The sequence below is a fragment of the Hetaerina americana genome, unplaced genomic scaffold (genome assembly GCF_022747635.1).
Source record: "Hetaerina americana unplaced genomic scaffold, ioHetAmer1.1.p SCAF_1, whole genome shotgun sequence".
NCBI lineage: Eukaryota > Metazoa > Arthropoda > Insecta > Odonata > Calopterygidae > Hetaerina > Hetaerina americana.
Window position 1 is genome coordinate 92271312 of NW_027286069.1, and position 25248 is coordinate 92296559.

The following is a 25248-nucleotide window of genomic DNA, read 5'->3' on the forward strand; positions in this document are numbered from 1 at the left end:
TATACTTGACTCAAAAAGTAGGAAAAAAGGCCAGAAAAATTTACATAATGTAATTGGAGGACAGTCTGTCTAAAGAGGTGTGCGTGTGTGGGCGGCCTACTGCGAGGGAAATTTGCTTTTCTTATGAATCCCATCAAACTGGCCAACACCATGGCCACTCCATGAAATCTCCTAAAAAATCTGGCCTGGTCCTCAATTACTATCGAGAATAATTTCGATGTTATTTAAGGACCACTTCCCTCCACTACCCCCCATTCTCCCATTTTGGGCTCGATAAGGAACGGGGCAATAAAGTGAGCGAGTCCCTTCCACGTCTTCCTTCATCCAGGACAAAAATAATTAAAAAAATATAAAAACAAACAAACGGTTCGAATGGACTGGAAGCAATGGAGGTTTTTGTAGCCCGTGCCGTATATGCCGTCCGGCGCGTGGGTGGAATGAGGTAGCAAAGAGGCACTCACTGACCGCAACCGGTGTGCGTAGCATAGATGGGCGTACACACGCGAACAATGCATTGCCCTGCATTCGTTCTCCCCCTTCTTGGATAGATTCAGGGACCACACCACGGACACGTCGGATGTAGTGAGTGGGATGAAGAATAAGACGTCAGGATATCCTTTATTCCACCTCGTGGGGGGTCGCTTGCCTCAACTCCCTCATCCCTCCCCGTCGGGCATTTAAGGTCTGGTCCTTCGCACCTCATCTCCCTAGAGGGAATATCTCTATCAATCCCTAGCCCATCCAATTCCGTCCTTCGAACCCCTCTTTCTCTCCCTCCAAGTACATGGGCACCAGTCTTCCTGCGATTGCATTATCTACTTCGGGTCTCCTTTTTTCCAACTGCCTCTGGTTCCATCCCTCTTTCTCTCCCTCTACGTTAGGGGTACTCGGAATTCCGTGCACGGGAAGATACGGTGGGGAAAGCCGCCAAACCGGACGGTAAGGAGAGCGACAAATGTGGAGCAGGATCCCATAAAGGGAGGGTTTCACGGTGGGTACAGTGTGACGTTAAGTAGAAAAAGTATTTTGCCGTGTCTTTGACAGTCATCAACGGTCATGGAAGCGATTACTTATAATATTATTCATGTCAATTGCTCTATGCTGTATTCGGATTTAAGCTTCTGTTTCCGCTTTTTGGCCTAAAAATACGTCTTCTTTACACCGTAGCTTTTTCCAATAGAATACGACACTGTTGCTCATTTTCATCTTAAGGTCATATGTATTAATAATTGCAGCTGTTGCTAACTGATTTAAAATTTAGAGTAAAAAAAGAAAATTTGATTCTTCTGTCCTGATTTGAATCCTGTGATTGAACTACCTAATATGTTGTGCTCAGGTGTGCCTGTTGCAGTGAATACTGGAATCAAAGATGTATTTTCTTCTTAAGCAAAATTATTTAAAAGACAAAATAATATATTAAATTAAATCAATATATAATATATTTTATTTTGATTAAATCCTATGCCAGAGAGCGGTGTTTGAACGTTCAATCGCCGTCTATTCGAGGAGGAAGTCTCGTTATCTTTCATGATTATATATCACCTCAACCCACGACGATTAAAAGTTATTTTATGCAATAAAATATTTGAAACGAAAATTTTCCCATAGTTTTTAGCCCATTTTTTCCTTAAAGTATATAGAGATCCATGTTAAGACTATAAAATAGCACGCTTGCCAGAAATGGATAATTTGTTTAAAATTGTTCCAAAGGATATAGGGTATCGAACACAGAAAGAAATCTTAACATGTAAGAGCTCATCTCAATTATGATTGGACCTTACAGGGGAAATAAACCACCTGGGACCCAATGCATCTCCCAACGAAGCAATCAGGCTTGCCGCAGTGGATGGCATCCTCATAAGTACTGGTAAAACTTAAAGTCTTTCTTCTAGCAGCTCAAATAATTTCTGTCCTGATAACGAAGTGATTCCAGAAAAGCCGCGTGTATTCAAAGGTCAAGGAAGAGCAGAGCAGTGGCTGGGAAGGGGTGGTGAAAAATATATTTAAATGGAAAGTAAAAAAAGGTAGGGGGTGAAAGAGGGTGATTCAGAGACCGCGGCTCTTTTATTTCTCTTAGCGCTCCACTTCATTTATCTTTCTCTGGCCAAGTGCACCGCCGCGGAGAAAAAGACTTGATTCTCACGTTGAGCGAAATCCGACACATTCCACGTCTTCACGCCGTCACCCCCTCCATCTTTCCATCTCCTCCTTCGCCTCCCTTCCTCACTCTCCTCCTACAATCACACAGCCGCGACGGCGGTCGTCCCGTCAAGTTCCTCTCGCCATGATGCCACGCGGAGACTCCCCCCATTTCGACACCTTCAGGCCCGTCTTTCATTTCTTCGCTCCTCCCCAATCATTCCAATCCCCCTTAAAGTTCCTTATTTCCGCTTTCCGGCGCTCTTTACTTCCCCCTAGCCCCCCTGCGGTGCCCCTTTTTCTCCAGATGGGCTGGGAAGAGTTTCGTGTTTGGGGGAGAGAGGAAGGGGGATCTTGCTTCTTCCGTCGGCGTGAAACTACAACCGCAACCATTTCTTCTTCTCCCCCCTCCCACCACCCACCCACTTCTCCCTCTCGCGATCACTGCCCATCCTCCTCTACACCCCCCCGCTGCCATCCGGGTCCACACACACCTTATCCGGCATCGTCCTTTTCAACCCTCCGCCTCGCCGTATTTACACCTTTTTTTCCTAAAAATAAAAGGAGACACCCTCTCGCCACTTCACTCGGTTGAACAATGGAATTCATCCTCTTTGGATCTTCCTCCCCTTGCCTCCATTCCTTTCCTCCTCTGAGTGCGCCCGCCCCCACAGGCCGACTTGTTTTATTCCTCTCCCATCTTTTCCTCCCGGCCGGCTGGCTGCGGCTCCCAAGTGCGGCCAATGCCGCCTTTTTTCCCATCGGGAGATTTACGTCTCTTTCATCCCATCTCCTGCCTTTCAAAGGCCGTGGAGGGGGTTGCGTGGGGGCGGGGTGGGGCGGCGAGGGGACAACTCCGATCCGGATACGACTAGAGTACCCACGTGATTTTTTACCCGTGCTCAGGTGGTTAGAGGGAAGAATAAAAAAGGTCGAGTTGAACTGATCCCTTGGTATACGCAAATACCATCTTTCAGTGAAAGAAGCGATTCATCGCCTTGTCCTATTTACGCCTCTTTAAGTGTGGCTATGAATGATACTTGGGGCTCTTTTGTTACTCTCGTTACGCAATTCAAAGATAAAGTACATCATTTTAAGCTTTCTTCAATTCATTATTCCATGAGATGGAACGAAGTATATTAGCGATACGTCACAAACTCAAACTGCATAAAGATAAATTGGTTAAAATGACGAACCGTTTACCCTTAATTTTCTTCATGCATCTTCAGTCAATCAAAAATATGTATTACAATTATGAACTCGTTTATAACTTTTTGAAAGACTCAGGAGTCATTAAATGCTATGGGAGCTTAGTCTGTAGCTACGTATAGTATTTACATGGCAAACCCTACTTAGTGACCATTTTCAATTTTAACCTTCTTCTTTGAATATATGCAAAAAGAAAGTACGTGATTATTTTCATGTAGCATGTAAACGCAGTGTGTTACAACTTGGTGATAGAGTGATATTAGCTCTCAAAAGCTCATTTACCAAGCATAATGAAAATGCCAATGCATTTTATGTAATGAAAGGTCCTCAACTTTTCAGTTCACCAAAACAGTGCGTTATAATTTTCTTGCGAAATGTACGTTTTTCTTATAGATCTATGATGTCATTTTCATTGTGCCCTCACTATAAATTGTTTAAAAAAATTAATAATAGATTTGATTTAATCTAGCGTGTAAAAATAATCATAAAATTAATTTTAAAAATTTTATCGAAACTATATTGAGATTAAACTGCATCATCAATTAAACTGATAAACTCTAAGCGTATAGATTTCATCCCGTCTGTTTTGATTTATGTTCGATAACACCCATCTGGAACTTTATTATTTTGGATATAGACTAGGTACTGCGTAATCTCTCCCATGGTGAGATGCAGAACAGCCATCTCTTCTAGATAATCCGAGGTATGCCTTATAGTCCGCATTCCCGCTGCTCTGCATTGGCACCTTTGTTCCAGGCGCGAGCTTACTAAGTGCATGCTACTGTACTCGGTATGCAAGCGTTTTCCCTTTCTCGCACCTGTTTTTTTCCACAATTATTCATTAGCGCGTTGGTTGAATACTTGCTTTGCACCAAATACTTCGCAGCGGCAAGCAACACCATGCACTACAAAGACTCGCAGAGGGGAATCTTCAATTCAGACGGTGCCTTCCTCGTTGAGTTTAAAGCATTCGAGATGAGCGAGAGGTAGGGCTGGGGAGGAGTAGAGACGGAGAAGACACCGCACACCTCAATGCGAATGAATGGAGAGCCACGGATCCCCTTTCTCTAACTCCGTGACTCCTTAATTGCAGAGCAAACATAAAAGGGAGTGAGGGTGAATGGTGGGCTTATGGCGTTAAGGGGAAGGGGCAATGTTAAGTACCTGGAGTTCCATATCCACGGAGTAGTGGGTGGAAGTTTGGTTGAGGTTCGTGGCAAGGAGAAGTGGTAGGAGGGGGGAAGAGTCGAAAGACCGGCTGGTCATTGAAAGCGGTGGCTCTTGTTGACAGAGGAGGGTGGATAAAGCTATTCGTGGCTCCGGAGGAAAACACGGAGAGGGATCCGTGTAATCAGAGGAAATGTGTGGCTGAGAAAAGGAAAGAAAGACTTAATCGTCCCAATTTAAATGGCTTCAGGGGAAACCAACTGCGTTGATCAGGCTTAAGAGAGAATTCTGCGAAGAAGCCGTATTATCAGGATTAAATGGGAGGCTGGGGAATAGAAATGAACGAGTATTTTAGGGCAACGATTGGAATAGAAAAATAATACTCAAAGAAAACCTTGTAGATCATGAGTCACATTTAGAGGTTTTATAGGTAAAGTAATAAATAGGTTTAAAAGGCGTCCCAATGGCTTTGATCATATTGTCCTGTGAACTCGTTTAAAGAAATACCATCCCTTAGTGACCCATTCTTGACTCGGCATCCGAGCCGCTAGGATTAGGCGATGAACGTGTGGCGGCCTGAACTAGCCCTGAAGGAGATTTTTCTTTGTTCTTCATTTTCATTGCGTATTGATATCACTTCTTGGATTATGTTTGATATATCACCATGAATATTCTCCCGCGTTGGCCATTATTAATTCTTTTTGACTTTCCTAGTTTTATCATTATAATTTCCTCATTTTATTGAAGGAATATTCTTACGTTTAAGCTTTTGGGAGACAGATAAATAATGTTGGAGTTAATTGTTGGTCAGGTTGATGTAGCGATAACAAATGAGTAATGGTTACAGACCTAGTCTTAACTCAGCAGATAGTGGACTCCATGCGTATTCCTATTGCGCCGATAAAAATATTTGCGCATTTGATATTATTGTGTTCGCTTTGATTTGGCTAATTTTTTTGATTGATTTAAGCGAAGAGAATTTGATTTTTAAGAGTATTTAGGAATTGTATCATTCACATTGATTTGGACCTATATATTACGTACACGTATATATGTACATATATACCAGGGTCTCATAAATAACTTTTAAATTTATTCTTGCAGTCTTATGGGTTGGGTGTTGGCTATTTACTTGTATGCGAAGGTAAAGAATGCAATGGCAGGAAAACGTCAGCTTACGCACCTTTTAAGTAAGAAAAGTGATAAACATCTCTCTCTTCCTTCCCTACCTTCGTCTTTGTCTTCTATTTTGCTTTTCCATCTCTTCTACATTCCCATTGAGCACAAAAATTGAGTTCTTTATCAAGATTGTGTATGAAACTATAATAAAATGACCGTGTCTTTTACTGTCCTCTGCCAGAATTAATCAAACTCCGTTGTCTAAACTAAAATGTATACATGCAGCTTTCTACCAATAATTTTGTACGGCTATAGTAAACGTATTGCAATTGAAATTGACTTCCGTGAAGGAAATAAAAAAAACTCGACCGCTACATGTATGAAGCAATAAAATTCGTTGGTAAAGTGAGTTTTTTTGCATTTATTCACATTCCACTTGTTAATATCCAATTTCCTTGCTGCACCATTGCAATGGTTTGACGTGAAATTGGTTTCTGGGGACAACTCAGCATGAAGGAATGGATTTTGTTTGATCGTCACTATGCAGTTCCAGTCGATTCGTCACGCTCCCTTCCTGTCGCCATAAGCCCCCTCCCTCATTGCTCATCTCTGATTCAGCTCCATTCCCTGCGCCGTCCTATTCCCATTCCATTTCCTCTTTGCCCCTCTCTGTATTTCTCCACCTCCCTCGATACACCTCGAGTGGTTCGCAAACTCATCTTCGTATTTGCAAGGTACTTCCTTCTGAATGTTGTTTTCTATTTACTCTTCTCGTGAGAGCACCTCTTAAGATCTATTCCATTTTTCACTCTCATTGCGCAGCTCGTTTTTCCTCGCCAGTTATGACTTCTGTAGAATTAACCTTATGAAACGCATTCCTTCCGATAAATATATGCAAGGTAGGAAGATAATTAGGTCGCTGTCATTTATTCTTTTTTAAGTCACTCAAAATTTGAAATTATTAAAATCCCATCAGTCGTTCCTTTTAACAACGAAATACTAGAGCCGCGCCAAATATTACTTTTATTTCCCAATTCCTCATTCCGTAGTTGCGGAAATGGTTTTAGCCAACTCCAGATTGACACATATTTCCATAAGAGCATTACGAACTAGTCAAAGAGGCGAGGCTTTTGGAGGATGAAAGTCAAGTTATCAAAGCATGTAAAATGTATGTCACGGAATTATTGCTGAATACAAATAAAACCCATTATGAAAGGGCGTTGTGTATATCTCAATTGAGAAATACTTGAATTGCGCTTACCTCAGGGAGTTTCCTGGTTTATTGAGGAAAGGGAAAGAAATATAGCGAGCACTAAAATATGACTCGGAAGATGAGAGGGAATAAAATAAAGATATCAAATTACAAAACAGGAAGATATTGACGCAATGCATAGGAAGAAAATCTTCGCTGTGTTCAATCTCGATAGGCAAATTTGAGTCACTAGCGGAGTGTGGTTGCCCTTGTAGTTGTGAGATTCTATTATTGCTCGAAGATTAGCGGTATTCGAAAGGTATTGAATGTAGCCTTGTTATGGCGCGAAAAAATTAATATACACCAGTTAAATCCTAGCAAAAACGATTGAAAAGAGGTGGCTGGTATTGCCTTTGGGTGATAATATTGGATGATGCGGATATGTATAGATATATTTGGTTAGAGCTGATGGTTTGATTTTATATGGCTGTATGTTTAAATTTTTAATTATATCGCACTATCATTATTATTAGAGGCAACTGTAAAATAGAAAAACAAAGTACCAACCTGTAGAGAAAATTGTAAATTATGAAAATAGACCATCCGTTTTTTACGCATTGGTAAAAATTGATTTAAGGAAGGACGTTTTTATAATATTTTCTCGGACTACCTTCAACATATTAGAGCATTTAGCAATTTGAAGGATTTATACTTTGCTAGCTGAGGACTCAGGGAAAAATGGAAAAAGTTTGGAAATAAATCTGTATTCGTAGCATAGAAATATGTTTATTTAGGAAGGGTCAACTTGGGGATGCATTAGAGTTCCTAATTTCATTAATACAGTGAAATCCTGTCATGCAAGAGACACAATATTAAGCTGGACGTACAAGGCACCATAAACCAGCTGATTCAAATGATGGAAAAAAACCTCTATCATCCTACGAAGCCCAAAAAAAAATTTATTTGCCCTTAAACGAATGTAAATATACCCACGTATTTGCATAAGAATATACAATTTGGAACATATTTGATCTCTTGTTGACAGAGCGGGTAGAAAATTCATATACAGGTTGGGGAAACAAGGATTCAAAATCTGGGTGAAGTCTTTACTCTCTGTTAACTGTGGTGTTCCTGTACTCTCAATTAATCCGAATTGACTCTCTTTAAATAGCCATTAAATTAACCAATTTGATGTAGTGAGGTGGATTTTCGTGACTCAAATACCAGATTTTTTGGGATAGCGGCGTAAGAGAGGCAGCTTCGGTCGGCCTCTTTAATTTATGGTGAAGACTACCATTTCATTCAACAAACCAAACTTCAACCTTCAAGACTTATGTCATTCAAGTTAATAAATATGTTTTTAAAAATATATCCCTACACTCTCATTTAGCATTAAAAAGAATCAGGGTGTGCGTGAATATGCCATTCACCTCCGCATATGCATTCAACGCTGCCGCGCGTGTTAACGAGGACGTCTTCGCACTCGGTGAAACATAAGTGGTTACTGTGTTTCTCCACGAGTGGGCGAGGAGCCCCCAACCTTCTGACAGGCCCCTCGGTTATGTCCTTGGGTGGGAATATAAGAGGAAGAAGCTGCTAGAAAAAGGGCGGATGAACACGGCCGACGGGAGGTAGGTAGGGGGGGGCGCAGAAAGGGATCCATCCGCGCGGGCGAAATTTCTAATAGGAGCCTTAAAAATGACTCGAGAGGATCGTAAATTACTCGGTGTTACAAAGAGGCGAAAATGAAGGGGAGGGGGGTGAAAGAAGGCCGAATGATTTGGGAGTTGCGGGAGTGGGGGGAGGGGGAGGACGGGTGGGAAGGTTAGCGTGGGCGATGGGAGGAGCCGGACCGCCGCGCTGAGGCCTCCCCGGCGTTTCCGACCACCGATACCTCTTCCCCTGTGGGGAAAAGGCGGGGTGGGATATTCTCTATGGAGGAGAGATCCTCAAAGGAAGGGCCGTGCTATATATCGGCTGTGATGCCCTACTGTGGCGGCGAGTCTTTCGTACTTTCGATTTAAATTTGGCGCGTGCATTCTGGCACACTATCAGGTACCGAGCCAAATAATCGATCAAAAAGTTCGAGGTAATCATGGAATAAATCAGGTTTATCTAGAAACCCGATGAACTTCAATATCGCACGTCGATATCGTCCTCAGCGAGGTCTCCGTGGGATATTTCTATCGATATTCTTAATTTGAATACAATTCGCGAAAAATATGGATACCGTTCGCAAAACGAGATTCCGCGTCGCTCATTCACGCCTCGCCGTCGATGCACCGAAGCACACCACGTGACGCTACGTTCAAGCCGTCCTGCTCTCTCGTATTCGATGCTCGAGCAGCCCTGCACGAAGTGAGGCGGGAAGCTGCCCAACAGCCTTCACTGCAGCGATGATGAGAGAGTTAGGAATGAATTGAGGTGGAAATTTTCGGTGCAGGAAAGAGTAGTGCCTCGGCTGAAAGGGTCAGAAGTTCAAGTGCGGATCCGTATGCTTCGCTGTCGAAGTCCGCGCACTGAAGAAGCCCTTTACAGTTTTGACAACTCTCTTGTTTCTTACAGCATCCTTCGTGGTCTTCCTCCTTCCTCCCATCCCCAAGTCTCCACTTCCACACACACACACATACTCCCTCTCTCCCCCGCCTCCCTCTCTCCCCCGCCTCCCTCTCTGCCCCTCCCCTTCATGCCCCCAACTTCCACGTCCCGCCCACGGATTACCTCGGCTCGGAAAGGAAAACCACTCAGCGTCCCGAGTAGTAAGGTCGGAGCAGCGATCACTTCACATAATTTACTGCCGGATTCCATTCCGATAGTATTTTACGCGTCTGAATATTTATAACTTTATTTTTTTGTCATTATCTCCTCCGGCATCGCGTGTGGAAGGAAGTACTTTATGAGCATTCGTTCCAGTTGAATGAAAGAACGCAACCATGTGTCCCATGAGCCCCGCGCGAATGATTGCCTGGCTCCTAGTTGTTGGTTACGACACATTTTTACCGTATGAAATGGTGAGCGAGTGTCACTCACTTCCAGTTCAAGATCTATAAAAGCATCCTTCCTAACAGTTAAATCAGTGGTCCACACATTTTAGGCACAAAATGTTAGGAACGTGTCTGCGCGTATTGCGGAGCTTCGTTTTGATCCCATTTTGGAAGTAGGTCGTGTTAACCCGGTGGAGTAGAATCAAAACTATGCTTTTAATCGACACGATTATGCGATGACAGCTCGTACGCTCCAACTTGACCCGCCAAGTTCATTCGAGAATCCCATGGGATGAATCTAATCGATTGAAGCTTATATGATGCATATACGAGCATTTAAATCTCTTCGAGAATTCTCGTAGTTAGCATTTAAATCTCAGCTGACGTGAAGAGGGAAAGACGTAAAACTGTTAACTTTAAAAAAATTGAATTAACAAAAGTTAAATAATCTCGTTAGTTATATCAGTGCCCCGATATGGCCAATCTATCTTTGAAAAGAGCTTCAATTTTCTAGTAGACAGTGTTAGTTTTGCATGGTATAATTAGGACACTGTACCCATTAGTATTGACCTATACAACAAACCGTTATTCAAAAATCAATTTGTATTGGAAATAATTCCATCCTAAGCAGAATGAAATTATTTTCATCTGCTGTGTGGAAATATGCATTGATAGAAAGTGTTGACAATATTCAATCGCGCTCTTTGTAAGCTTCACTGAAAATTGAGTTCCTTTTTCTTTCCAGATTGTTTAATTGGTGGAATTTTGCAATATATTAAAGGCACCACCTGTTTTTCGGAATAAGGGTTAAACTCTTGAAAATAGCCTGTTAAAAAAGGGATCAATACAACACTATTCCAATAAATTAAAATGGAAAACATTGTATAGTAACTAAAGGCGCCTATCTGCTAGAGTTAACTCTGCCCGTTTTACAGTCTAGTGCCACCGAGTTGCCACAACAGCTGTAAAGCAATAAAAGTGTAAATTGCTCTTTTATTTGAGAAAGAGTTCTGAGACAATCTATTCCAATCGATCGTTTCAAAAGTTTCGTTTAACTCATTTTGTGGTTAGTGCTCTTTGTTTTTTGCCCTTATTGTATTCTATGTGTAGAATTGCATTGTAAAAGTGTTTCAAACTCTCTAGCCTTCCATCTCTTCTTGGCATGGCCTTATGCAATCATCTTCGTATACACTCACACGTCACCATGATTTCTTTCATTGCTAATATACTTTCTTAATAAAGTTTTCTTTTACTTTGGACATTTTCATCAGTTCCGCTAAGAAGTGAAACTCTTCTTTCATCTGAGTCTATCATCGAAATTTTAACTCTCATCCGCGAGCTGGAGTGTTCCTTTCACGGCTCTTCCCTCGCCACACTGCCCTCCGACGACGTCTCCCTTCCCCTTCGCTTCTCACCTCCCCACACTCCTCGTCATCTGCCGACGAATGAATTACCCACAACTTATGAGTGATGAGATACTATATCCTTAAAAGGGAAACGCCATTTCCTTCCCTCTCCTCGTCCACCGGTCCCACTGCGACGAGTCGTAAGTTAGCCGGCCTCAGAAAAAAGGAACATTTTTATTTAAAGGTCTGATGAATATGAAAATAATAATAGTGACAGGAACGGCCCAAAAACATCACAAGAAAGTGGCGGGTTGGCCGTTTCAAAAAAGTTTGGCTTCCCCGCGTGTCCTTCTGAGGGCTCGACTATTAACACGCCAAGAGTTATCGAAGAAGTTATCTGGGAGTTATCGAGGTATCATCCAAATTTTGATTGAGACCCAATCGGTGGGAGAAAATGATCACCCACCACGGATGAATTAGTGACAGTGATTAACTGGAGGATGCGGAGGGCCTCTGAAGGTCCTGGCGACCCAAATTAAAACGCGAATGTGCATCATCTTTATGTCGTCAAAGCTGTTAATATTTTTATTATTTCGCCGGGGATGTATATGCATCTGTAGACCAGTTGAAAGCATGTATGATGCTGAAACAGTGTCGGTTTTAAGTTTATTTATCTGGAATTATATTTGCCTCGCAAACCTTAATTCCAATTGTTACGAATGTTTGAATCCATATCTCAAAATTTTGGATTAATTCAATCATCTCTTTATCACTTTTAGGAGATTGATGTCGCTTATTGTCATCTACACCATCTTTGGTCAACTATGTGATATTTTATTTTTGATGAGGTTGAATTATACATATGCAAGAATAGTATAAATTGCATTTGTTTTTAAATTGGTAGAATGAAATAGCATCATTTATATCAATACGCCCTTTGGACACTAATTTTCTTCAGAAGACCTACTTTTCGCTGAAACATTTCAAAATCAATACTGGACATTAAAATACGAGACAGCGATCAACATTTTGAGATATTATTATCAAATACATACTTGAGACGGTATGGTACCCTTGTACGATGAGAAGTCTTAACTCTTACCGTGAACGAACTGGAAATATTTACCATGGATTAGAACGGTATAAATGGAGATGTAGTGGTAGAATATAACATTCTGTTTTAACTTATGTGAAGGAAAAATGAAAACCCACTGGTTATCATGTATTTATAATGTGTTGCAAAGTAATAAATAAGGCATGACGAATTTCAAATTTAAAATATATCCATTATCAAACTTTATTATTATAAATTCGTGACGAATCAAAAATAATCCTGCTATTTTGACATCTCTGGTCTTGAAGTGGTTTTTTCATTGTGGGATGAAACCATCTATGAAATTTTCTGTTGATGGGAAATGTTGGTTAGCTCGTGTTTCGGAATCATATTGAGTCAGCGAATAAGAGTAGGGAGATTTGTGGTTGAAGGCGTGATGAATGCTCTACACCGCTATTACGCTGCTTCAATTTAACGTATTACGCAATGCTATACCGTCTCTCGTGGGATGTAATGTCTTCATTTTTAGGTCGAAAATGTAATTTTAAAAGTCAAAGTCTCCCTAATAATATAAAGATTATTTCCTTGACTTTCGTCATCGCTAAGATTTATCCGACCTAGAATATATAATACAAGGCATCTCCTTCAGAAGTGATCGCTCGCCTAATTTCTGTAATTTTCCCAAAATGCTTGGAAAAATATTACTTTTGTTCGTCTCCTTTATAAATAGGGTTGATTCCACAAATGGTGTGGAAGAGGAGCCTTGAGAAATACAATCAAGGAAAATGAATCGCAGTTATGAACCATTATATTACTCAAAGTCCTCCAAATTAGTCTCGGTCAAATGCGCTGCGGAGATCGCCTGTTTTCAGGCCAGCATCGTGTCATGTGGTATTCTACAATATCGTGGGCAAATATCATAAATTCACAGCCATAAAACTGGAGATTTAAAGAGAAAATGCAGTTCGTAACATGGTATCGTTACCTGGGTGGTGTTTCCTTCGTGTAAAACCGTGAAATTCAGACAGAAAAACTTCGTCGACGTAATTTGCACCAGCAGTCATTACGTATCCTCCATTACGTTATCTCCGAAAAAGATCGCGTTCGGCTTTTTTCATCTTCCCTCCCCAAAAAAACAACCATGCTCATACTTCGCATACACCTTCCCGCCCACCCGCGCGCGTGCTGAGATCGGGACGGAAATATCGAAATAATCGCCCGTTATCGCCGCCATAACTGTTATCCACAGGCTCATTCCAGAAATCGCTTACCACTGTCCTGTATCGGCTGCCAAGCCTTTTTTCTTCCACATTCTCAATTTTTTTCTCCCTTCGCCCTCCACTACTTCCTGCCTCCCCTATTTCGACCCCCCCACTTCCGTCTCCCCCGTATCTTCTCCTCATTCCCGCCGTCAACAATATCTTCTCCTTATAGTCCTCTCCCCTAAGGGTGTGATGTAGCGAGGTAGGACTTGGGGATGTTAGCGATGCATCGATTGCGATGCTCGTGCATCTGTTGCTGCGATGTCGAGCCGCCAAGCATGTTAAATGTCGCTTTGAAATTTAGATAGGACGCGCGATCTGAATACAGTGTTGCGATGTAGGTAAAGGCGTTTTCGGTGAGGCAAGTACCTAAATTGAGCCTTTAAAGATAATCGATTTGCATCGCAATGCGATATTCAAATTCGAACATCGCTCGTCCCTACCGTCCCATTCCGCTAACCTTCTGAGCATCTCCCCTTCCATCCTCACCACCGTCCTTCCGCTGCCTTTTTTTGGAAGCTGACCTCTTGCAAATTGAGATTTCTCCCCTCTCTCCTCACTTCCCCCCCTCTCTCAAACTCTATCCCCCTCACCCCCTCTTCTTCGACCCACGCGTCCAATCGAAGCTCCTCTTTTTTTTCTCTCACCCTTCGCTTCGTCCTCCCGTGAACCCCTCTCTTTTCCCATCACCTTCTCTTGCCATCTGCCCACTCCTACCTCTCGATCCCAACCTTTCCAACTTTATTCCAAGGGGGACTTAGAAAACGAAGTTGTTTCGTTTTCGCCTTTTCTTCCTTCTTCAATGGAGCAGCACGATAAAGCTGGACGGTTTAAGGAATGCCATTCCAAACAACCCGGAGATGCGAAATGCGATTATTAGAAATTCATACGTCCCTGTTTTGGCTCTATATTTTTTATATAAAATTAAAGCATTACCATTATGAAATCTTTTACAACTGCATATTTCACGTTTGCTCTCCTGAATGCAAACTCAATCACGAGTATTTTTGCCGCGACCTAATTCCACAGTGCTTACCTGAATGCGATGAGCCGTTAGGTGGTGTGTGGGGGAACGGTGGAGTGTGATGGGAATTACCACGCAGCCTGTACAGCTCTCGTACTTGATTAGCTGTGTCCTCGGGGTTAGATATGTGCGGTTTCATGTGCAATAGCTTTCAATTCCGAGAGCCCAGGTTCGTTTCCCCGTTGTGACGGATTATTCATTGGTGCCGTCGTCCCTCCTTGCATGCCATGTCAGGAGTAGCACTTCAGCGTCTGACGGCTTGCTTAATGACTCCTTTCATTAAGCGGAGGATAATGCTGACGCTAGTCTCTCTCTCCGTCCTTTCTCCTTTCGGTCATTCATGCCATACCCTGATTGCTCACTTATCCGCAAAGACACAAATGATGTCAGTGGTCGAGCACCTCCCATGGTATCTCATACAAGTACCGATTACTTTTCTGTCTCTTGAAAAGGAATATGAACATGAAATGCGGGACTTAAAGGAAAGTAGTACAGCAAATTTTCCAGAACTATCGTAAATACCGTCTAAAATTTTGGAGCAATAATTAAGGTTATTTGAGGAAAATCAGCGGTCATTGTTTTATTTTTGTATATACAGGTGGTGTGTATATTGTATACCTCTATATTGGTGGATTGTGGGATATGGTAGTAATATGACCTTTACTAAGTTCATTGACTGCTCTCCAGCATATATATATATATATATATAATTAAAATTATACCTATCCAATTTGAAACCTTTTGTGAAAAAAGTAACTGTCCCGGTTTTTCATTTCATTAAAAAATTTCAGCGAAACAATTTCTTTTTTCTTTTAAGTTTTTCTTTAAAGGGTAGTTGATTGTATTACAGCTAAATATTATACATTTTTCATGTTTAATATCGTGTTGGGGAACTTTGTTTACTCTGATTAAGAACTCCTCAAACCTAGTCTGATAAATATATTCCCAGCATCTAAATTGTCAGTATTGGTAAGAATTTAGGTGTGTACGTTTTTATACATGCCACAAGTGGCCTTGGCTGGTTTTGCCATTACTTTTAGATCCTATATTACCTGATAAAAAACTTAGGAAAGGTCATTATTATTTGTTCCGTACATAATCAGTTAAACGTAATTTATTGAGATTATTATTTCGCGTGCATACATAGTGTCGAGAAAATAAATTGCATGAAGGCTAATTGACAATCTTAATCTGGTGGTGAGCGAAGCAATTATTGCCCGCCTGCTGCGCCTTGGTGCGCGATCGCTGGCCTAGAAGTTGAAACTTGAAGAAAGGTCACGCTAGGTGGTGTCCACAGCAAGTGAAAATTGTGTGAAAAACACATTTGCCATTTTTCCGGAATTGACGCCGCCGTGCCGATCCCTCGAAATCAGCCGCTTTATTTTTTCTCCCTCTTCTGATTGCCATTCCGTGAATAGTTTATCTCCTTCACCAATTCCCTCCAAACTGACGCCTTTGGAAGACAGAAAAATGGGGGGTACATGTAATCAGGTACACGAGTTGATTTGCCTTCGAAGAAGTTCCCCCTCATGCCGTGGCTTAACTTCTTCGCCACCTCTGCTCCTCCTCTCCCCTCGCTCCGCTCACCAATTTCCTGTCCTTCTCCATACGCCCCATCTCTTGCCGGGCGTCTTCATTCCCCTATCCTCGCCAACACTTCTCCTTTTCCATTTTCTGTAATTTGCATCCATCACCCGTCTGTTCCAGTCCTATTCTTACACGTCTTTTGTGGCGTCATCCAATTTTAACACCTTGATTTTTGTACTAAAAACTAAATGAAATAGGGTTTCAAGTTTTTGCAGTGGGTTGCGGCTCAGTCCATTTATTTTTTACAGTGATTATGTTATGACTAATAAAATATTAAGAAATGCATACATATATAAATGTGTGTATATATTTATAATAAAATATATATATATAAATATAAATATATATATATAAATTTATATATATATATATATATATATATATATATATATATATATATATATATATATGTGTGTGTGTGTGTGTGTGTGTGTGTATAATTTTATTTATTATTTTCATCAGCAATGGTTTATTAAAGTTAACACCAGTTATTTGGTATCCGATGACACTGAACACCGTTTTAAGAGTCGGAAAAGTTTATCATACTGGCCAAATTATCAGTGAAGTGTTCTTCTTTAAGTAAAAGTTAGACTCAGATTCAATAAAAATATTTATTGGCCACTTTTATGTGCCATGAACACTTCAATCTACAGCAATATATTTCAACTTATTTGATTCAAAGGAACCATCAAATTCATAGTGTTAAATTAAGTCCATCACATCCATTTGTGGTGACGATATTTTTAAATTTTGTGATTATCCGATGACTGGTTTCGAGCATTCCACCCTCTCCCTCCCCCTCTGCGTGGGTGGAAGAGTGGCCGAGTCTACTATTACCTCCGTAAAAGCTACATGTAGTTTAATATTCAAACAAATAGCCTAGCCATTTTACCTTCAATGTTATCTACGAATTGCAATCGCCTGAGGTTGTTTCCAGAAAGTGTGAGACATGTGGCATACCTCCCTAATCCGCACAATTCCTTTGAATGAAAAAGAACATGGCTTATTCCGCCTCAAAGTGGAAAAGCCGAGAATTAGGGAGGTGTGTACACGGAGAGGGAGCAACGAAGCACTTTTTGAGTGTCGTGTAATCGTTAGAGTAGGTAGCAGACTTTTAACCTAGGAGAGCTTCCAAAGGAAATTGAGATTAAATTAATTCTTTGCATAGCAGGGAATGGGAACATACGTGTGTGTTGTGGAACGAGCCAATTCCTTCGCAGGGCAAGCGACACCCGTTATTTGGAAATTAGAGAGGGAAATTTGAAAGAAAATTGCGTTAATTGTTAGTTACAGATTATTGTAATCGTTAAAATAAAAGTTATTTCAATAAATTGTAGCGTGCCTATCTCCAGTCGCTAATAACCTAGTGCGCTTCTTTTGGCAAGCTATTATTTAATCTAGGTAGTAATAGTAGTTCTTTTAGAAAGCAACAGTCGGTAAAACGAGTTATTAAACGCCATTAAAGATAAATAAGGGAATTGATAACAAGTGGTATGGAGGGAGCGGGGGTTGCAACGATGGAAACTAGACTTCGACTTTAGATTCCCATTGACAAGAATTACGAAGTTTACATTCCCATTCGTTAGGACGGTGGACTTTACTCGGAAGTTCTCTTCAGGCTCCATCTGAATTTGCCGTGTGTTGCTGTTTATTATGCTAGTCTATCGCCACTGTTCATGACGTGAAGTTCTTGCTCTTCATCTACGTAACATATTCCACAATTTTCTCCTTCAGTGGGTACTTAGTACATACTGTACTGCCATACAGGCTATATTTATCACCGTAACTATTGCGAGGGAAGCAGGGGATTTGAGTCGAGTGGAAGTAAATTGGGAATGCTAACATTGTTAACTCCGATCCGCTCGAGGTTGCGTGGCAAAAGGACTGAGAGCTAATTCGCAGAAGTTTAGCATGGTAATCTATTATTTAGTTTCAGAGCGGAATGATTTGAGAAGTTGACACATGATGCCACCTCGCAGTTATGCATGATTAATTCGTACATTTTTATTTAATGAATCCTAGTGAAGTGCAAACTATAGTCGTAACCTTGCTTAAATACAGAAAGATTTTTCATTTCTTACTGCGCACTAAAAATCTTCCGTGAAGAATGCAATGGAAATTCTATGAAGAAGTAGAGAAAATACTTTTCACCTTAGACGTTTTAGGACGCAAAATAGCTTACCTCTTGGTGAGATTTAAGTTCGCGGAAAGTATTTGTTTTACGCACGAAAGTCTAAATATTATAATTATATTTTTTGCTCTTTATTTAGTAATTTTTCAAAATTTGTAATTGAAAATATATCAATCATTCCAATTGGACAGTAAATTTTATCGTTTTTCTTCTTTTATTTGAATACATACTATAAACTTAAGGAAAATCTATCATTTGAATTTCGCATCGTGTTTGTTATGATGAAATAGTAGTTTATTATTACTAAATTCAAGTAAATTTCATTAAAAAGCTGTTTTAATTAAATTATAAACTTTTTTCCAGCTAAGCGGGGCGTAATAGCCGTACAAAATCAATGGCAGCAGGAGAATCAGTAATGGGTTATAAAAGGAATAAATGTAAACGTAGAAGTGATATGATGTTTCCTATTCGATTACAAAATAAACGCCACAAAATAAGCATGAGAAAACAATATAAACAACACTTTAACAAAATAACTGGTTTCCATTTCCTTGTTTAAATTAAGAGAAAACTACGCGGCCTTAAATTTTCGATCGTATTACACTTCCTGAATTGCTCCTCTCCCTTGCGTTTCTTCTCCGCTCGCATCCTTAATCTACTGGCGGTGTCACATGACAGTCCGCATACCCTTCACTTCCAATTTCTGTCTTCACTCCCTCTTCCTTCCCCTTCCCCACTTCTTCCCAATTCCGTGTCCTCGCACTCCCCAGCCGCCGCCCACCCCGCAATCTCTAGTCACCCCTCCCTCCAACCATGTCCTCTCTCTCATTTCTCCCGTCCCTCGCCCCTCTTCCCCTCTCCTCACCCGCCGTCTCTCACCTCTCCAGGGTTCGCGCAATTGCCGCCGCTACACGACCTCCCGATTTATGACCCTTGCCATCCGCCCCGTGCCCTCGCGTCATCGAGTTGATGTGATACATACGGGTGGGGTGTGTGTGCGTGGAGGATGACTCCCCTTCCCTCGACCCACCGCGTATCGCCACCTCTCCTCCCACAAGAGTCTCCCTTTCTCCTCCCTCCGCCCCCACCCTCGACGTGCTCTCGCCCTCCTCCCGTAACCCGTAAATGCGCGCGGGATTATAGAGTGTAGGGTGTGGCCGTAAATTTTGAGCCCGTATCCTTCCAAGAAGCTTCGCGAGAGGCGTGCGAAGTACGGAATTATTCGAGTGGGGCAGGGGGGCGAGGAATGGGCGAGGTGGACGGGTGTGAGGGGGTTGCGGGAGGGTTTTTTGGTGGGCTGGGTTGGACGAATTTCGGGAGTGGGGGTGGTAGGTAGCGGCGTTGGGAGGGCGGAGGAAGACGTGGAACGGGAGTGGGGTGGTGGACACGAGGGGAGTAAAGGGTTGTTAATCCTGCCTCCTCCGCTACCTCTGCGTCGAGTCGTTAAGTATTTAAAAAGTTGGCTTATATTTTTTTCTCTTCCCTGCCGGCCTTTAGCACATCTATCCGTCATCTCCCTCCCATTTACGAGTCGAGTAATTGCGGGAGCGTGGTCCAAACAGCAAAACTTTTGGGACGAGTTGGGATTAGGTTCTTTCAAAAGATGCTGTGATTGCGAAATTCTCCTCGACTTCAATTTTTTTGGCTAGCCGGTTGTACTTGTTAACTGAAAGTAGGAAAATTATCAGTTTCCTACGCTAAAATACTGCCATAGTCACAAACCAAATTCACGGAGAACCTGACTAGATTCCTTTTTGATGAGTGAGTGTACTTTTATTTGTTACTTTAGCTATACACACACACACACACACACACACACACACACACACATATATATATATATATATATATATATATATATATATATATATATTATATATATATATATATATATATACACGTATATTAATATCCATTAATTCTATGGTTGTTATTGGAAGAGAAATCTTGGACCTTCTTTTTTCCCGTTTCCTGAATAATCATAAATTGCAGTGCTTTATTAAAAGTAAAACTATGTCGATGAGCTCATGCTTGGATTATTTTAGGTAATTTCCCGGTGAGATTCTGGGTGACTCCTCAGAGCACCTTCAACTTCACCCTAGCTAAGTGAATTTCCAGGAATAGATTTTCCTGGGAAATCATAGGTGGCACAGGGAAAGGAACTGGCCCCCCATCATATTAAGGTTGCCTAATGTGTGAATTTCACATGCCATTCGGTTTAGCACTACGTGGGCTTTACCCTCACATATCAAACCTAACTTCAGATCGAAAACTGTTTTTTTAAGTAAATTTTATCCCTAAATATTTTCATTATTACGGTAATCAAAAGAAATAAAATGAACAAATACGCAAACCAAGTTACGAGAAATATTAGACAGAAGACTATCTAAGGGACCTATCATTAGAATGGGAATCAAACCGATTTTTCTCCTTTCCTACGTGAAAACCATAGACAGGGCTCCAAATTCCAAGTCCAAGAAGTGCTGAAAGTCAGAAGATGACTTTGGCGTATCGTCGATTAATATAAGGAGGGTGTGTTCAGAGACATCACTCGCATGTGTGAACCCGTTAATTACCTGCTAGCAGATGAACGATCCATCAATTAGGTCACTATGCTGCTTACAATTTAGTAGCATAGAAGTTTAATAAAAATCTGTACGTAAAATTTACACATCCCATTAGCTAGCGTTAGTTGATATTCTTTCCGACTCTGTCTCCTTTGGCAACTGTTGTTCTTTCTCTTAATTTTGTAAATTCTCGTCACACAAGAAAAATTGAAAGTGATCTCACACATTTAAATAAATATCTTCTGTTAAAGTGCTGATGATCTCTCGTCGACCTGGGTGATTATAATCTCACTGTATTTTATGTAGTTTATGTGTTGGTGCTTTTTTATGAAAATATTTTCCTGGAAAAAGAAAACATTTTGTAAATAGTGTGTTGTTATATCCCACGAATACGAGTATACACATATACGATTACGAATATATCCTCGTATAAATTACCCTGCACGTAATAACTCGCATTTGAAATGAATTTTATTTACGTGATCATTTATTTAATGGAGAGAAATAATATGATTTTCATGCAGTCTCATCCTCCACGTAGGGAATCATTTTCGATGTGACTTCTTGGCACTGCTCCATGATATAAAAGAGCTCAATCAACAACAATTTTGAGTCCTTTGAAATCATAATTAATGACATTCAACTGTGCTGTTATTGCTATCATAATTACAAAATTTCCTAGTCGTTCTCCGGCGCTCTTCATTTTATTTCGTTAATTAAAAAATAAGAACTAATTTATGTAGCCAAAACAGATTTCCCTACAAGCCTGTGAATATCAATTACGATAAATACCTTATTTACGGGGAAATAGTGAGTTTTTCACATGCAAAAATATAATATTCAAAAGGGTCTTACAGAAATGGCAGGTAGAAAAAACGATGTCCTACTCTCATTTTAATTCAATTTATCCCAAAGCCAAGGTTTTCTTTTTAAGTAACGAAAGAATATTATTCATCTTGAATACAAATTTTCAGAAAAGTGGTAACAATTACAAAATTTATTCTTATTAATGTTCCGTAAAATATGTTATAAATTTTCTTTAAATATGAATTAATACGATGTTGAAAACTAAATAATGCCCCATATTTTTTCTTGGTTTTGGATATGATTCGTAGAGTGAACTTTTAATACACTCCATATATTCTAGTGCACGGCTCATAAATCTTGTTTAGCTCCCGAAACTAAATGCTTTCTATTCAAATACGGCTAGAAGTAGGTCAAAAATGCTTGAAAGGAGACGAATGATTGACACAAATTATATATGCTTTTAGCAATTAAATATTTTCTCTTGCGGAAATGCATATCCATGTGCATGCTAAGTAAAACGATTAATTACAAGAACACTTAGTTGTTACCATTTGAAATTACATTCTAGTGATTTGCTATTTTATTGGAATACTTTCACTAATAAGTGAAAAACAGCAGCAGAGTAAAGGGAGATAGATTCCATGCGGAATTGTAGAACAGTTTATAGCAGTGTAGGGTGTCAAGTTTCGTCTTATTAGGCGAGGCAAGAAATGTAGTGGGATATAGTCTGTATCCATCCAACCCTCACCTTAAACGGAAGACTACAAGATGGTAATATTTGACAGCAACAAATTAAAAATATTTCTAAAATTGTTTTATTCGTGAATTATTATTATTGGTTGGCGGAATTGAAAACCAAACTATGTTAGTAATAATAATTAAATACATAAGATGCAAGTAGATATGTGATGTAAATTGGCGAGTTATTTGTACAGAATAAGTGTAGTTCAGTTCAATGTACGATTTTAATGCACCAAGTACCGATTTGCGTTATCATGAGCTATAGACACTTATATGTAATAAAATTGAGAACTCTTAAGGCCAGGAGGGTTAATCATTTATATAATTACATGCTCTTTGGTATTATTTCGAACTAGCTTTACCTAAACCGGGCCAATAACTTTCTCCGCGACCTAACCCCTTGTTCTTTTTAATTGTCTGAATATCGCATGAAACTCACCCACAGGTTAACATTTTCCTTGCCGCTGCTTTATCCTCATTACTATCCACTCCCTCTTTCCATATGAATAAGGCTATCGCCTCCAAGAAATCAGCAGATATCTTTTTGCCTTTGTTGCCTCATCCTTGTGTGAGTTGAAGCAGAACAAAGAACGCTACCGTGCAACATGGCAAAGGCGTTCGGGGCCCCACGGCGAAACAAATTGTGCTGGACATGGACCAGCAGTGAGAAGGAGAGCAATAGTGGGAGGCGATCTGGCTGGGGAGGAGGTCTATAGATAAGGGAGAAGAGGGACGGAGGGCAGTGGTGTAGGAAGTGAGGAATACGAGCAGGAAAGGAGGAGAATGGGGGAATGCTAGCATAGCGTGACTTGGCTTTGAATCGTGACCCCATTTCATCCCCCTTCCTTCTACCCCCTTCGAACACTTCGGGTGGATCGTATCCTTCACCCTTTATCCTTCATCCTTTCTGTATCCTAAGCTTTCCTTAGAACATAATTAATGATCTATTTTCCTTTCAGTAATTTTTCTTAAAATTGAGTATAATTTCCTTTCATTAATTTTTCTTAAAATGAGTATGTTTTATCAAACTAATTTTTCGGCTTCCAAATAAAGTTAATCTCTTTTAAAATTTTTATGATAAATATAGCACCACCAATAAAAGATTTCGAATTCTTAATGTCGTTTAAATTTTAACTATATTCTATTCCTATGAAAAGGAGGTGATAATTATGCAATCTATACCCTTTTATTTGAAAGTTACACCGACCATTTTTAATTGTGGCATTATCATTTCATATTATTTTAATTGGAAAATATTTTACGTCTTAATACATTGAAAATCTCGCGTATAATTTTTTGCATTGTATTTCGTCATGTTAAGTAATCGCTGTAAAATATCTATGTTTAATTATCGGGCCTCATCCCTACCTTTCAAAGTAAAAATTATTTTTATTATATTAAAACAATTTATATTGATTTATTCCGGATATCAAAGCATCTAAATATTTTACAGCAAGGTTAATGCAAGAAAAAGAGCATAACTGTATAAATTTCCTGAGAAGGTGAAATTAAAATTGAAATGTGACTGTAACCATGCCATGAAGAGACATTGGAAAAGTGAAGCATTCTGTGAAGCCCACTCCAGTGAGCTTCACAGAATGCTAATGAACAACGAATGGACGGATCGATCCATCAATTAAGAACCCCTTGTGAAAGTTGGCATAGAAAGTTAATGGTGGAAGAATCCAATAATAAGTAGACTGTAATGAACTCGATTGGTATATTTCGGAGCGAAACAGTATGGTGAAAAGACTGACAAATATAACGAAACGGAAAAGTGAAGAAATTAGAAAACTGGAAATCTGTAAATATGTGACCAAAAGACTTTCTTTTTTGTATTGATCGAAGAGATTGGGTATAGAATGAAGTAAAAAGATGGATCATGAATCTAATTATTATGCAAATAATTTTTTTTTATTCATTACGCACCTAAAGTCCTATAAACGTAATTAAAATACCAACATGAAGTGATTCGGTGCTCTTTATTTACACGTTTTAATTAATTTACAAATAGCTGTGGGAAAATATAGAAATACACTAAGGTATGATTTGCTTTAAAGTTGGTAGGGACCTCTAATTAAAATCTTTCCGTGTGTAGCCTTTCCTTTCTCCTGTAAAAACTCTCACATTCCGCTAAATTTCTCGGTTGTTTATAATAACAGCAGACTTCTTTCAATCGCAAGCTTATAATAAATATAATATAAAAAGCTGGAATAAATTACATTCCATTCCACTAACAAAATTATTTTACTCCGTTTTTTCATGCGTCAACATAGAAACCGTTGGATCGCTTTGGGTTCGTTCTTCTTTGTTGCCTTGATGTTACCTGCAGAATAATTTCCATTTCCGTTTTCTTTCATCCGGGACGCCGAATATGCTCAAATCGATCCACTCAATTTTAACAGGTATAATTAAAGCATTGGAGTGGCAAACAGAGAGTTTTATATGAATAACTGGAAGCTCAATCCACCGTAATAGACCACCTTTTAATTTTCCAAACTTTCTGCGCGGCCCCATCCCGCGCTTCTCGACTACTGCCTTTCTCAAAGGATCCGCTCCTCCTCCCGTCCTCATCCGATCCCCTCCTCATCATTCTCCCCAGTACCTCTTGATTCTTCCGTCCCCCTTCCCTGTCTGACCGTCTCCTCCTCCGCAATTCACCGCCTTCCCCTTCTCTTCCTCTCTCTCTCTCTCTCACCGGACAATCTGCCACCTCCTCGCTCCGCGATTCCTCCGTCGCGATTGCGAGCAGCCCGGCTGCCACCTCGACGCAAGTTACAACCGGAGGAGGTCGTATTTTTCGAGGAGAGAGGGAGAGAAAGGCTGCCCTGCCGTTTCCTTCTTTTTATTTTATACTTCCCACTCTACAATTTCTTCACTCCTTTCTCTCCCCCTCAGAAGTTTCTCACTTGAACTTTT